The sequence below is a fragment of the Phoxinus phoxinus genome (assembly GCF_949152265.1).
Source record: "Phoxinus phoxinus genome assembly, chromosome: 22".
Lineage (NCBI taxonomy): Eukaryota > Metazoa > Chordata > Actinopteri > Cypriniformes > Leuciscidae > Phoxinus > Phoxinus phoxinus.
Window position 1 is genome coordinate 25897797 of NC_136897.1, and position 16886 is coordinate 25914682.

The 16886-nt window shown below is 39.4% G+C and overlaps 1 protein-coding gene across 3 annotated transcripts in view; it reads left to right on the forward strand.

The window, feature by feature from the left end:
- camta1b (calmodulin binding transcription activator 1b) overlaps positions 1–16886 on the forward strand; it is a 266259-nt gene that overhangs the window by 49566 nt on the left and 199807 nt on the right. The gene's annotated exons all lie outside the window — the stretch shown is intronic.

Genomic DNA, 16886 nt, shown 5'->3' on the forward strand with positions numbered 1-16886 from the left:
ATTTGTTCATTCATTTTATTTATTTACTTATTTTTTTATGATGGAATTTGTGCGTTATTATGGACATTCGCTTTTTTAAATGAATCGATACTATAGCTAATGGCCAATTAATCAGCCTGTATTTTGCGAAATATATATTTTTTACTGTCATTGGTTTCAGTTCCAAAATCTACACCATTTTATATTCATAATTGTATTCATTATATATTTACATGTATAGACCACTTATTGATATCCGTGTAAAGTAATACGGCACACTGAACTGTAGTAAAATAATGTAGTAAAAGCTGACAAGAGTGGTTGGACTTCCATGCTTAACAGATTATAGTTAATTCATTCCTGACTGTCTCCAAATCCTTAAATATCCAGATAACAAACCAGCAACCCACTCACAATGAAGCAGATGGGTAAACACACACAAAAACACACGGATGTGACAGCTGACCTTAATAAGCCCTCGTCGGGTCTGACCTCCGCATCCAGGCCTGTCCTGTGAACACAATCGAGACGGCGATCCAGACAGCTGTTTTTTATCTGCTCTGAGCTCTGCCGTCACGTACATGAGGCCAGTGTGACAGGTGCACTGTGATGCGAAGAGGATTCAAGGGCGGCTCATCAGTACCACAGCTAGCTTGTCCTCTTTTGTGATGGTTCAGGAAGCCAAGGAAGGATCGGTACAGTGGTTTTGGCGATGCAACACCAATTTGTCATGATGCTAAGCTCTGCGTTAGTTTTGACTCCATAATGAAAATGAAGTGTCAGGCACAGTATAGGACAGCCCACAGTGCTTTACTGACTTTAATAAGCTGAGAGCATCTGTATTAAAAACTCACTGATGCCATTCACTTTCATGTTTAATTAAGAACAGTTAATTACAAAACCTAAATCAGTGGGGTCCTAAATTATGCGTCCGACATTGCTAATTATTGCTAATTATGTTTTGTACACAGTTTATCAGATATTCTGGGTCTGAATGGACATGGTTTAATATTCAATCAGAAATCAGATTAAATTTCAGTAGGTGTCTTTATTATTCTATTCTCATGGCTGAATCGGTCATAAACATTTATTGGGACATATTTCATCCCAAAAGAAAAATAAATTGTATTTATTTTTTATTTGCCATTTTATAGTAGGCCTATTTTTTACTTTTAATGACAAATAATTGTTTTATAAATAATTCTAGTATTCTGAATTTTATTTATATTTGCTGATTACATCAGTATTTCATTAAATTTTTTTCATTGAAAATTTGTAAATATATTTTAGAACGGTAACGTGAATCACTTTTTAGAATATTGAGAATCACAAGCAAACGCAAAATATAATTCAGGAAAATTGATTTTCATTTTTATGAAAATAGCACAAACTTCATGAATGGCCCTAAAAGAAACAAATTTCTTTATACAAAATGTAATTTTCTTCTTTTTCCCTTTTCTTTTATTGGTTTTGGTGTGAAATAACCTGGGCAAGTTTTCATGAGATTTGCGCTCAAATATGGGAAGAAATCACAATCATGTTTTTTCTTTTAATTGTTTAAATAAGTCCAATACTGATCTACTTCACGTGGTGACAAAGCTGCAGAACAATGCTGCATGCAGAAAACAGCGCAGAAAGCCGCTCCATAATACGAGGAGTTGATGTTGAAATGCCTCAGCAGTTTTCAATTTCCGACAACACCTAGAAACAGCCAAGACCCCGAGCCAGCTATTATTTCCCACACAATCATCAGCCCCATACAAACCCTCTCCTGTGACAATTTTCAAAGCCTCTCCAATATCACTGTGCCGTGCACCTACTTACAATTGCCATCAATTAGCTTTGTGTATTAATGTTCCGCTTTGCGGCAATGCTACGATGCAGCATAAAGATGCTGTCACTCGAAGGTGCATCGCTCATTTGCGAGATAAGGTAAAACAAATTGCCCCATTGTTTTATGCTGCAGTACCGGTGCAGATAGGTTTCAAATAGAGGCTGTCACAAAGCGAACACCATGCGTTTTGAACAATAGATCAGAAAGATTTGTCTAAGCTGCGCACAGGGGTCGGGTCCTTCATAATCCACCTCGACCTCTAACGCTTTCCTCACGGACACTTAGTCTTTTGAGGCTGTATTCATATAACCTTGCTGTATGGCTAAGCCGTTAGGTCAGACTGACCCGTATGACTGATGTCCTCTTTTCAACGTATACGTCCCATCGGACTGGGCCCTCCGGTGTACGGCACTACAGATAGAGGTCAGATAGTTTTGATTACAATGCCCTGCTCTGTTCAAGATACTATCTGCCTTTTACCTGAGAGGAAGCTCTTTCCGCATCATTCATCTTTGCTCTTTGAGTGGCTCTGGTAAATAGTACACATTGTGTTTGTTCTCTCTCTAGGGGAAAATGGATTTAATAAATCTTTGTGATATACAACTTGTCTTATCATCGGCAAGTACCTCACTCAACCTTTTAGCATGAAAGGAAAAACATACAAGTAAGCAAGAGTCAATATCAGCATGTCATGAGTGTTTCACTCAGCTGTGGTAGCAGAGGTTTGTTTGCTCTGACCCTGTTTGGAGACATATTACACTAAAGTACGGCTCTCATACTCTAATACAGCATTAGTACAAGCTGTACCAATGTGGTGCCCACGGTCATGAACAATTCGTTCTGCCCGTTGAAGACCTCAAAGCGATCCCATTGGCTGAAAGAACTTTAAATGGGTACTCTATACAATGCCTGATTAAAAATTCCAACAAGATTATATATGCCAGGGGTGTCCAATCCTGTTCCTGGAGATCTACCTCAATTGTGAAGTGATCCCGAAAATCTTAATCAGCTGGTTTGTGTGTTTTTGATCAGTGTTGGAGCTGAACTTTGTCAGAAGGCAGATCTTTAGGAACAGGATTGGACATCGCTGATCTATGCCATCTGAAGTGTTTTAATATGAATTTTAACCGAATTGTTCATGACACCAGAAACTGAAATGATAAACTTTTAATCTCATGCAGGAACGCACATTTTAGTGTAGTTTCGTATGGTGAGTTTTTAAAATTCGGTGCATTTAAGCGCATAAGCATATCATTATTTATTGATTCGCGTGATATGATGTATGCATATGCCTTGTCATAACCAGCTCTGTTGGGCAGAAAAGCTTGAGGAAATCAAATATTAGCGCGAGGTCCCTCGTGACGCGATAAGATCGCCTCTAATGATGAAGAGCCTTCGACTTCATCCCCCACCAAACAAAACTGTGTGTAAGGTCTGCCCAGCTCGCTGCGGCTCAGCAACTTTGCCAAATATGAAATATTTATTTTGCGCTCGGGAAAAAAAAGGAGTGACTCTTGTGAGAACCGTCAGAAATACTGTGCACATGAAAGATGCTCTTTGCTTTTAAAGCTCAAGTAATCTTTACAAACCCCGGTCATGTTCAATCATGGCTTTGCATGCGCAAATAATAACGAACGCTGTCCAAAAAGAGAATTCTCTCTCATAAAACATGCCTTTCGCAATAAAGGATGTCAGAAATTGAGACTTGATGTCATCCTAAAGCTCCTAAATGACTCTTATGACAGTAAACCTGGCCGTCTGTATCCAACATGCGTACGTTTCCCCTCAGGCGGCGTGCTGAGATGCCAGACAGCTGTAAGGAAAATGTATTTGCATGGGTATCCGTCTCCATGCTTCACGCTGACGCCTCTTGTGAAGATACAGAGTTTCATCAGTTTGCTTTGTCAGACTCCATTGTAATTCCAAACCAGGTACGGGGAGGAAGGGAGCTTTAAACATTAAATCAATGAGGACTACGGACACCAATCTATGGGAAAAAGAAGGTGGGGGGGGAAAATCAAAATTTGAGGCAGTTGCGCAGGGACCATCTCATTTAGCCGGAGCTCAGAGGCATGCCAAGATTAATATACCTCGCCTATTTGGTTGCATATTGCATATCCCTCCTCGACTCAAGTCTGTCTGGGCCAGCGGGCCCACAGTAGCACAGATCATTTTTAAAGCGCTTCATTATTTCACCAACCAATCTCTCTCTCACTCTCTCTCTCTCTCTCTCTCTCTCTCTCTCTCTCTCTCTCTCTCTCTCTCTCTCTCTCTCTCTCTCTCTCTCTCTCTCTCTCTCTCTCTCACCCAGGTCTCTCCATTGATTTAATTAGTGTGCAGAGAGAAACTGTGCGTTTGAGAAGTTACATGATCTCTATTATGTATGCTGGAGCATCATTTGGTAATCTGCACCATGTCGGCTTTCTTTATTGGCCGGCGGTGAGGTGGACTCCCAAGGAGCCTGTTGTCTGACGGCCACCGTGACCATGATAAAGTATTAGTGGGCTTTAGAGTCCTTGCTTTTCATTTTTATTTTATTCATTAATTTGCATGTGTGCGTGTAATGCGGACTGTGTTTCATCAGGACCGGCTGGAGAATCGGATAAACTCCGAGATTCAGCGGACGGACCCTTGAGGAACACCGTTGCACAGAGACAGTGATAAATGCACACGACTTACCTACACTTTATTAATACTTAAGGCAACACTTCATCATCTTTCAGCAAAAATTAGTGCTTTTTTCCCCCTGTAGATAGAATGGTAAGAACAGCTGTGAGCCCGAACACATGTGGGTCCATGATTTGGTCAAGAGGGGAGGAATGCTGAGTGAGTTTGCTATGCTGAACGGGTGTAGCATCTGCCTGTATGGCGTGCTGGCAGAGTTTCTGAAACAAAATGAAATGAGCTAATCAGTTTGTGCCATGCTTAATTTAATCTCCCCGGTGCCGCGCTATCGATTTGATTTTTGACTCCTGATTTGCGAAAAGCAGAAGAATAATGTCATATAGTAATGAGGTCATGTTATTAAACGGGTGCAGCTACTGAAAGGCTCTTACAAGGTTTTTTTTTTTTTTATCATTTCTTTTTTTCTATAAATGAGTTGATGTTTAACACAACATTAAACTAGTTAAGGCTATTGTGGACCAAAAGAGCAATGTTTTAATACAGTTAATGAAATAATTGTTATTTTACGTGGACTTGTTGTCGTAAGCAGGACTTATGCCGAAGGTGGGACCCACATTGTATCTAGTGACCAGAATACCATAGAAATTCGAGGTGGGCTCTTACAACACCCTTGAAACAAATCGCATAGAGAACTGCCAATCCAAGATGGTCCAGTAGATTTTGCAATGTGATTACGTTTAAACGTGATGGTATGTTGGTGCAGCAGGTTCGTTTTGGCTGTAGGGATGAACTGAGAAACAGACAGAGATAAAGCGGTATGGAGAAGCAGCAGTAGATACCACTGGGCTGGTGGGTTGCGAGTTAGAAGCCAGTCCAATATAAAACCTCATTACTGTGGCGTCATGGAAAATGTGTGCACTTTACACTCCATCTAGCAGCGCTTTTGCTGGATAAGCACTGTTCTTGTTTGGCCCTTTTGTAAAGGCCTGTTTCATTAAGGGCAGTTTTCAGCACCATCCTTTTAGTACAGGTGACACCTGCTGCCATCACCTCTACACATTTTCTTTGTCTTGGAAACCCATTCAAGGACTGTGTGTCTGTCAAAGATGGTTTATTAGATGTCTCTTATGAACTGTGCAGAGAGTCATTAGCTGTTCTCCAAAACATATAGAGTTGCCTCACTTCCTAGTCCCTGCATAGGGAGCATTAAAAAAAGTAAATGTTGTTGTTTTTTATTTTCAATCAATTTTTAAATAAGACAATACTAATACATTTTCTGATTTTAGTCTTTATTTTTAAACAATTTAAACAATACTGATAAAGCAGCAGTCAGTCCTGAATTGCAAATGTATATCTGGTACACACCACACACACACACACACACACACACACACCTATCTCTCTCTCTCTCTCTCTCTCTCTCTCTCTCTCTCTCTCTCTCCTCTCTCTCTCTCTCTCTCTCTCTCTCTCTCTCTCTCTCTCTCTCTCTCTCTCTCTCTCTCTCTCTCTCTCTCTCTCTCTCTCTCTCTCTCTCTCTCTCTCTCTCTCTCTCTCTCTCTCTCTCTCTCTCTCTCTCTCTCTCTCTCTCTCACACACACACACACACACACAACATTACCAGGCAAAACATTAAAAAACATGTCCTTGCATAAAATTTGCACTAATAAAGACTGCAGATGCAAAAAATGCAGCTGAAAAAAAGGTCAGCGGCATAAACTGGCTGCAATTATAACAATGCCGGCTGAAAAACCAGTCGGCATTAGGCTAATTAGCCAACAAACAACATCTCTCCTGAGTCTGTATTTAAAACAGTGTCTGTGCTCTAGTGTGTTAGTATACCAGATATCCTCAGAGTTGTGTCTGGGTGTTCACAGACTGGCAGACTGCTAAGCACTTGTCTGCAGTTGAAAAATACAAATAAATAAATAAAAATAATAAAAAATTGAGATGATCGTGCCAGCCTTGGGCCTTAAAAGCATCCCGCTGAGTTTGGCAACTGGCACTCAGCACCGCTCCAATTTTAGATGGAGCTGCTCTTTGCCCAGTCTTTCTGAGGGACATTGAAGTGTTGGATAAAGACCACATGCTGGATGGATTGGTAGGAAACTTATTCTTTATCAAGCACTTTGCAAAGTCATGTTCTAATGATTTACAGATATTGAGTTTACTGGCAACCTGTGCAGATCTGTTGAGAATTATAAATCCTTTCAAAACTATTTTGACTTTAAAGGGATAGTTCTCACTAAAATGTAAATTCTTTCATTAATTACTCACCCTCATGTCGTTCCAAACCCCCAAGACTTTCGTTCATCTTCGGAACACAAATGAAGATGTTTTTATTAAAATCTGAGAGCTTTCTGTCCCTCCATAGACAGATACACAACTACCACTTTTTAGTCACCAAACTAATTTAGTCTTTTATTCACATATAAATATTCATCAACTCACACATCTGTTGTGGTAAACTCAAGCATGTTCGCTTGACGTGCAAAAATACGCCAATATGCAGCACATTTGAACTTCAGCAAGATCTTTGTTTTCACACGTCAAGCAAGTATGGTTGAGCTTCTTTTTATGTCCGCTAATCAATGTTTAAATGTGAATAAAGGGCTAAATTTAATCTGTTGATCATATAAAGCGATCGAGTCTCCTTTAGTAAAAAATTGCACTGCTCAATTTATATGGATTTGTTTTACGACCTCTTTGTGATCTTTTTGAAGCGTTAAAGTGGTAGTTGCGTATAGCTGTCAATGGAGGGACAGAAATATCTCAGATTTCATCAAAAAGATCTTCATATGTGTTCCGAAAATGATCGAAAGTCTTACGGGTTTGAAACGACATAAGGGTGAGTAATTAATGATAGAATTGTAATTTTTGGGTGAACTATTCCTTAAGGTTTAATAATATTATTATGATTTATTGAACGAGAAAAAAAGTCTTTTGGTTTAGCATCAGAAGGTTATTTTGCACATTTTTCATGTAGGATTTGTTCTCACATTCAGAAGCATCTAGACGTAGTGCAGTGAAAGCTGACAGCATCATAAATTAAGTTTTCTTTTTTCTTTAGCCAAATGAGTTCACAGTGTGAAAAAGGCCTAGAGTAGTCCATGCGCCAAATTAAAGATGGCGTGGCTGTTGAGATTACGACTAGTGTGCTTAGTTTTCGCAGATAAAATCCCCGCCTTGGTCATAAATTGTATTACTGGCTCTGGGATTCTGTTCTCTAATTGGATCCTTGTAATTGGGCAAGTGGAGTTAAACAGCCGGATTCCTGTTTGTTTATACCTCTCCCCCATATTAGTAACGTGCTGCGACTCCTCAAACAGGCTGAGGGGTCACTAGCATCTAGCCAAAGGCATAATTAGTCACTCATTCTTAGCATATGCCTCACTAGTAGCCCGGGCCAATTATTCATGATTAACTCGAGTCACAGTGCGAGCGGCTGATTCATGCCTGCCCACACCAGCTCGCTATCTGAAAGATTCAGAGCAGAGAAGGAAAAAACAAAAACAAAGCCTATAGTTTTTTTTGGAGGAGATGAAAGAGGAGCCCTTGATGCGAGGGGCATTGAGCCTGCCAAGTGTCTGTCAAGTTTCTCAAGCGCCTTGCAAAGTGAGAAAATTGGTAAATAAGAATAAAAAAGCACTTTCGGCCCAACATTTATAGTGTTTGAAAGAAAACCGAGACCTTAATCTGTACATAAGTGGTAGGAGAAGAGATGGAGAGGAAGACCCCTCGGATATGCTCCATATTGAATTTTCTCGACTTTGATCCGACTGATAGGTATAGTTTAATTAAATCTAAATGAATGTCTCACCCTTGACTTGTCAATAATAGTAGTTCTGTTTTTAACATTGCGTTGGGGGAAAAAAAACTATTGAAAAGCGTTTGAAAAGATATATGTCAAGGTAGTGAAAAGTATGGGATTTTAATGATTAGCCAAACGCTTAAGGGTTGGAAACGGCTACTTAAGACTCAGGCACCAATGTGTTATCAGACCTGGGTTGCAATAAAATCGTGACTTCATTATTGTTATGAGAGCTTGTTCCACTTTCATCATGAGGCTCTAGCTGCGTGCCGTTCTGAATCTCTATTTAACTGACACTTTCAAGTGATAAATCAGTTGTTTGAGTCAGTTAGAATGTTTAATTGCAACCTCACATTATTTATAGCTTTCAGATGCACATATATAATTATGATATTATGATGTCTGTACATCTGCAAATGGAAATGTATCTGAATCGCAGCACGCTGAATGAGTTGCACTAACATGAAACCACTTTCGCAACCTATTTTACATAATGTGTCGTATTTCTGAGCGAAACGGGACATTCAACAGTAAAAAAAAAAAACGCACAGAACCTGATTCTGTCAATCTGGAAGTTATTTGATTGCAGAAAGTGGACATTACACACATGAATGGACCCAGATTTGTATGCATGTTTGCATTGGTTTGTGAAGGACTACTGAACACCCACTTTTGAGAAAGATTTTGAAACCAGGATGTTGAGGCTGAAAGTCAGGTTAACCCTAAAGCGTAACACTCTTTTCTAAAAAATATTTGCTATTATTACAATAACCTTTATTAAATGTAACATTAACTAAAACAAACATGATTACTGCAACATTGTAACATTTTAGAAAGGCTAGCAAGCCTAAAATGCTTGCATGGTTATTTGATTTTACAATTTAATGATATTTGATGAAAGATTATGCATTTTTTTATTCATTAAAACAATGTGCACTGATGAATGAGACTAATAACATGTATTAAGAAAGTAAATGGTGTCAAACGAGGTCGCCCGTATATTTGGGATGTGTATCGGTCTTGACTGGTTCCATTTAGGTGTGTTTAGAAAACCAATGACTTAGACATTTCACATGTGGCTTTTCAGCTCTAGTGATCAGCAGAACGGTGGTCCAACACCCCTCTGTGCTCCGGGACAAAGGTCTGGACTCCTTCGCATGCAGCAGAGCCCGAACGGACATGCATCATTTCCAGGCGATATTCCCCTTGTTCTGATCATCCGTGCTGCTTTATCTGGAAAGACACGTTCCTGTAACCTTGACAGATTGTAGCCTTTGCACAAATGGACCAGAACTGTTTGTGCAAACTGATGTGAAATCAGAGTGTACTTTCTTAACACTAATGATACATCAGAGCATGATATTTTTGAAAATGCTGGTTAACAATAAAAGCAATTAGAAATAGATTAGGAAAGTTGGAATTTATGCAGAGGGTGAACCTCCATAAACAAAACGATAAAATGTCACTTTTTGAAAGTAAAATGGGTTGTAAAAGTGTTTAGTTTTGTCTTTTAAGGCAGTGGGTCATTACACAGCACTGGACACTGGCAATGAACTGCCTACATTTTGCATTCGTCTAATTTAAAACGAGGTTTCAGATCCAGCCTTGAAAGGAAAAGTGAGAGCGTCATTATATCGATGGTGAATTCCTGCCGACAAACATCCATTTTCTCTGTCATTGGTAGAGGAGAAGGGTAGCAAGAGAAAAAACAATTGTATTTTGACCTGACACCAACTCCCAGATGAGAGCTGTCATTTCCTTTAAGGTCACGGAGAAATATGGGATTCAGGCAAGTAGTTATTTGAGTTAGGAGATCGAGAGCTTGCTTTTTGTCACTGGTGTCTCTCCAGACATTTGAGCCACGTGCTTCTTTCCGTGCCCGCTGCCGCCCGGTCCGGGCTACTCGGGACCCAGCAGGGAACGGGGGCTGTGACACTGACAAAGCTATCTAAGGCTAGCACCATCCGTCATCCCCTCCATATTAGCATGAGCTATCGCACAGTCCAAAAGATGTCAGTGAACCTTATCGCCAAGGAAACCTCTCAATAACTTATTCATGATTCGCAAGGCAATTGCCCAGGCTGCTGTTTCACTTGGCAAAGTAGTCGACATTGACAAAACATTCAAGGAACGCTCGACTCGACCTGTATCCGAAGTGCTCCGGTTGGCGCCGGATATCCATCTGGTCGAAATTCTCAGCACGCTCCCCTTAGGAGGCTTTCATAGCAGGTGATGGGTTTAAGATTCTTGGCAGGGAAGCATTTTAAGAGCAATAGTGGCTGTCACCAGACAATTTCCCTTGTGGTGGGTCTGCATCTTAAAGCATTAAACCAAATGACTTCTTGGTCTGGTTCAGACAAGCTGTTTGAGCAATGGCACCGTTTGAATATTTACACTTTAATATAGAAGCTCATCTCTGGGTCTGAACTGACCGTGGGGACGTCCCGCAGATGCTTCTCTCTTTAATGTCCGACCTCAATTAAAGGCTTTTGATTGAACAAGGCAAGGCGCTGGATACTTGATTGCAATCACATATGCAAAAGCTGTCAGAGATATGAAGTGCTTCCCTCACGCTGTGAATTATATTGTATGCTCTTTGCATTTTATGAGTGCCGTCCCCATAATGCATTGTGCTGTTATAAGTAAATATATCTGGAATGACCTTTCTCTACACGTCAGAGTTGGGACCACTGAGAATGCTTATTAGCTCACTCCTTGTGTTCTCCCCCCCCCCCCCCTTTTGCTCTTCGAAAGGTCCCGCCAGGGTGAAAGATGGAGAAAATAGATGAGGGCAGAAAGAGAGAGACTTCACCAGCTGTGTGCCTCAAACCCATTTAGTTCCAAGACGGTGATGGTTTTTCATTCAATTCCCTGACCTGCCTCTGAATTGTCACTTTCCCCTCTAGCTACACAGAATTTGACAGGATGTAGTGACTCCTTTTTTCTCCTGACATAAGTTGTCCTCAAATGGGCTTATTGTCCTTATTAAGCTTTGTGACAATCTTGGATTTGGTTTTGCAAGTATAATTTTGTTTGTGTTTTACACAACTGAAAAGAATCATTTAAAAACCTACCTTAAATTGGACAATGACTTTCTTTTAGAGCTGCTGTACAGCCAAACAATCTCTGTTCAATTAATCTCCTATTATTATTGTAAAGCTGCTTTGAAAGAATTTGTATTGTAAAAAAACGCTATATATATATATATATGTATGAAGGTGACTTGACTTGACTTGACTTGTGTATGACAGGATTGTGTAAAATTCAGAACTAAGAAAACGGCTTCCTCTCTGTTCATGAGTGTGAATTTAAATTGAATGGGCCAAACCCCACGGGAAGTTGAATTGGAATTTGAAGTGGAATGACTGTAAGTGGAATTTACTGAAATGCAATTCAAAGACATTCAACTCAGTTAATGCATTCTGGAAAATGAATCGTTCTTCAAGTGAAGTGTAATACGTTTTAATAAATAAAATGAAAAATATACTGGAAAAATTTGCAAAATACAGATTTCTATTGATGGCATTTCAAACATGTGCCTGTCTACCATAATGACTATAAACATTTGTTTTGACACGTTTGTATTTGAGAATGCGTTAAATTACTTTTGAATTTCAAATTTCCTTATTAAAATTTGAATTTGAATTCTGCATCCTGTTTGCTACCTCGATTCAAATTCCGTAGTTGATGGTTTAAAAAAAAAAAAGATTTCTCAGTTTAGTTCTAAATGGTGCACAACCTTGCAGCCGGTTGCATAAACTGCTTAGAGTTAGTCATCTTTTTTCTTTTTTTTCTTTAAAACAGGTCATAATTTTTTTAAGCCAGTTACATAAAAATGTAGATTGGTCCATTTAGAATCCAAAAGAAACAAAAGTAACTGCTAGGTGGTCAAACTAGTTGTGACACAGTCTATATGCAACTGACCAGTAGTGTTTGAAATACTGTCACTCTCAAACATGTGATGGTTGACGTACTGGTGCATCTTCAGGTCTTCAGCATTACTAGAGCTTCCAGGTTGGTTTGTTGTAGCAAAATTGAAAACTGCAAAATTGCTAATTTAAGTTCAGTTTGGCACATACAGCAAGGGTTTAATGTAGTTTAATGTACAGAACGAGATTAAGCACTCGTCCTGGAGGAGTGACAACTGTATTTGGCTGCAGTGTGTACGTGACCTGTGTGTGTGTGTGTGTGCAATACTTCAGTGCTGTTTGCTCTCCTTCAACTTCCAGTTCCCACAGTCCTAGTTTCACGGTGTTCCTGAATCTGCTCTCTGACGCAACTCTCCTCCGTCTGTTGCGGCTGGGTGTCCCGTGGCGTCTTCCCTTCCTCCTCGTGTCCCAATCCCAGTCCTTCCCGGAGCAACACAACACGCTCTTCCCTTCCGTGCTGAGATCACAGCCCCCCCCCCCAGCCACAAACCCAAACCCTACCTGTGAAGTGAATTCCCTCCAAAGACACGTAAGGCAATAGAGGACATCCTTTCTTCCCCCTAGGCCTTCTCTCTGTTCAGTGTCATTGCTGTGAAAGTCTCCTGAGAAGAAGCGTAAAGCTACGCTCAGTGTGGTTGAGCATGATAAAGACACTGACAGGTTGCATGCCTTCCAAGTGCCGTGAGAAGAGAGAGACAGATATTTGTTTGTCAATATTGCAGAGTTTTCACACTTATCAACTTGATCAGTTATCAGATTTATCTACCGATAAATGGCACCATTTCGTGGGTCTCGAAAGAAAGGCAGCTGAACTTATTTAATGTATTGTTTGCATAATGACTTAACAGCCATTTGATAAAGAATAGCCATTCATTATCAAGCAAGAAATGTGAGGATTAATAATTAGACCCAAATCAAACATTAAAGAAAATGCAAGTATTTTGTAAAAATTATTATTATTGCCATTATATATGTTTTTTGTATATTGTTTTGTCAAAATATTGTATTATTCTAAATGCTCACAATCTATCGTTAACAATAATCATCACCAATAATAAGTACTTTTCATAAACACTATTGTCTTTTTATTGTAGTCTAATGAGTATTTATTCAGTGTGGCAAAGAGCAGAAAGAAAACTAATTAAAATTAGTTTTACATTTTGGTTATTGTTTGAACAGTTATACAAGACTAATCTGTATCTGTATTGGTCAAAAAAGCAATATCTGTTGATCTGTAGTTGAGATGTTGGGTGGAAATCTGCACAGGAAATTCGACACTTTTTAACTCGCTCACCTCTTGTAATGAATAGGATATGATCGTTTCCATGGTCTTGTTGTTTTGCTACTTGATTAGGCTTTGGTGCATTCTCTCATCATCATGTCACATTAACACAGTGTTTAGCTTAATTAGCCTAAGTGTGGGGAGGGGGTGTTAAAAATGAGTCACCGGTGGGAAAAAAAATGATGTCCACATTTAGAGACAAGTAATTAAGAAAACACTGGGTTTCAAAAATAGGCTTGAATGAAGCGATTATGGAGCTAAACAAGTGCACCTAATTACATGCTCACAAGGTGTTCATGGCAACATAGCGTTGTTATGGAAACACAGAAGTCTGCTCCGTATCCATGGAAAAAACTGACCCCAGCATTGTGCTGGAGGGCATTTCCTTATCAACACAGATACCTGCTGTGTGTGTGGGCATTTGTATTTACGTTATGGTATTTTTATAACCGTAACGATATTTCTCCTTGGGTGAATCTCACAAAACCTGTCAAGAGCATATATGCCCGGGTCATATTTCACCTCAAAATGGAAGAAATGTAACTTATTTTTTCAGGGTTATTAAGAATATTTTTCATTGAGACCATTATTTCATAACAATTAAGGATGTGTTCACACTTGGCATGTTTGGTTCGATTAAAATGAACCATGATGCGATTGCTCTGATGCGGTTCATTTGAATAAGTGTGAACGCTGCCACCAAGTCTCAGTCCGCTTCCAAACGAAGTCTGGTGCAGTTCAAATGGAATATGAACGCAACATGGATCAAAGACATGTAAACTAACCAAAAATGGGATATGATGTCACAAGATGAGACCCTAAAAAGGACAGAATGCTCAAGCGTACCTGTTTTTTCTTATCATAGTCGCGATTGTTGCCCATCACAGTTCAGTACAGGCGTCAGAACCGCGTCTCCTCGCAGCAGCAGTGTGTGTGTGTGTGTGTGTGTGTGTGTGTGTGTGTGTGTGTGTGTGTGTGTGTGTGTGTGTGTGTGTGTGTGTGTGTGTGTGTGTGTGTGTGTGTGTGTGTGTGTGTGTGTGTGTGTGTGTGTGTGTGTGTGTGTGTGTGTGTGTGTGTGTGTGTGTGTGTGTGTGTGTGTGTGTGTGTGTGTGTGTGACAGAGGGATTCCCGCTGCTGTTTTGACACATTTTATCTGATCTACAAGTGTGAACACAACCTAAATTACATAATACATTTCCCCCTAAATTCTCAATATCCTGATGCCTAATATGACTAATGTGCAAAAACTGTAAAATGTTTATATGCCATAGTATTCTACTGCCTTTAATCTAAACAGAATAATCTAAAAAATATTGTATTACAGTAATGATAATCACAATTGAGAATGATATTTACAAACTCAAAAATAAATTGTCCAGATGCGTTGCTGTAAAGTTTTAATGTGAAGGTTTAAATGTGCTTAATTATCAAGATAATAATGTCACAATGCAAAAATAGGCTTCATTTGTGTGCACAGAAAGCAATTCATTTCTTGTTAAATAACACATATTCATAATTTGAAATCAAATTGTGAACTAGACATGTTTTCAAGATTCATCCACAAGGAGCTGAGAGGTATAGCTGGAAAGTATTATGTGTACCTGGCTTCTCAGATAATGGATAAAATAGAGAAAAATAGATCAGAGCATAAATTGTTAAGAGGGGTCTGTCAGGGACAGCGAAGCAGCCAAACTGGCCTACTAACAAGCTTTCCCTCACCATTCATTTGCTCTCATCTCTTCTTCATCTCTACTCACCTCTATTATACATGAGTCCTCTTATGAAAAAGTCATAAACGGCAGGAGTGGTTTCTCCACACACAATCCCGCACCACACCGCCTGCCTTGCAGATTAATTAGAGGCAGCTGTCGTCCATTTCCAATAATTAATCACTGGAGTGGGAAACTCCTATTCCAGGAGAGCTTGGCAAGCTCACGACACGAGTACGTTAGCTCCAGCGTTGCTCTTGGCCTTTACAGGACCAGGCATATCGTCTCTAGACGGACCTCTAGAAATTATTTTTTTGGCGAAACAACTTTCTCAATTTTTTCAAAAATGTTTCTTAACTGCTCTTTGCTCATTCTCATATCATTGTAATTAATAGCCAATTTGCAAGAACATAAAAACAGCTAATGTTCCCAATGTTCAAAGACTTAATATTGGTTGTGTGTTTTTTCCTAGAGAAACAATGTTCTGTAAAATACACATAACTGTGTTTTTATTAGGCTACAACAAAGCACAGCTGCTTGACACCTCATTTTATTAGAGGTGAACTTTCTAAGCATACGTCTTACACCGCTCTGCTGACCAAAGGTTGCACTCTGGTCTAATTTCACAGGCCTTTCTCAAAATATCAGTGGAGTGCAATCTCAGCACCTCCAGCGGCATCCACTTTTTGCTCGGATGTGCTATGAGCCTGGGGAGAACGCGATTCTTAAGAGAGGGGCATTCTGCCCAGTTTTCATTAAACCAGGCACCCATGAAGGGAATTTATGAATGACAATTAAAGACATGCTTCAGCATGTTTTAATGATGGTCTCCTAGCCAAAACCGGCAGTAGATACAAAGGTTGCACTTTTAAATGGCCCACTGGAACAGGGCTGACACTTTCACTTTTTGGTTCACACTTTTTAAACCTCTATAAACGTTTCAATGATAGGCTGCACAATGTTTTCGTTGTGATTTGTTGGCCAGCTATGAGATATATATTGAATATGTTGGGTTTATCTTTTAATCTGAACTCTAAAGAAAACAATACAATTACTACTACTATTGGCCGTATAACAGTCTTTAGGTCCGAACATACTATAAAAATAAAAAGCAGCTTCAAAAAAATGTTTTAACAAGAAATATTGATTCTTCAAAAAAAATTCACTATCATTAAAATATATGGTTCACACGAGAAATATTAAGCCAAAAAATTAGTATAGTGTACAGGCTGACGATATGACTAATGAGCATATCGCCCAACACTAATATATGTGTAACGGTGGCTGTTTCAGAGGAACGAGAGGAGGATCCAGATGCAGCAAACATTTATTCAAAGAAATATAATAAAAACGGATCCAGACACGGGCAAGGAAGTCAATCAAAACTGACAACAAGCACACATGTAACAACCATAGAAGGACAACACCAGACAAAGAACATTAGAAACACTAGGGTATATATATACACAAGGGATGATTGGCAAACAAGACACATCTGGGAAAAATCAAAGAACTAATCAACAGGAAAACTTCATAGGATTACATGGGGCCAAGACAGGAAAAAAAACATGAAAGTCCACACAAGACCAGTGGAAATCAAGACCGGAATCATGGCAATATGCATCTTATTTTTACTGTACTGCCACTGTAGTAGTGAGTGTGTGTGAGTGATCACAAAGTGAGTGTTGCTCGATTTCTCTGGCAGCAATGGCTGTACATG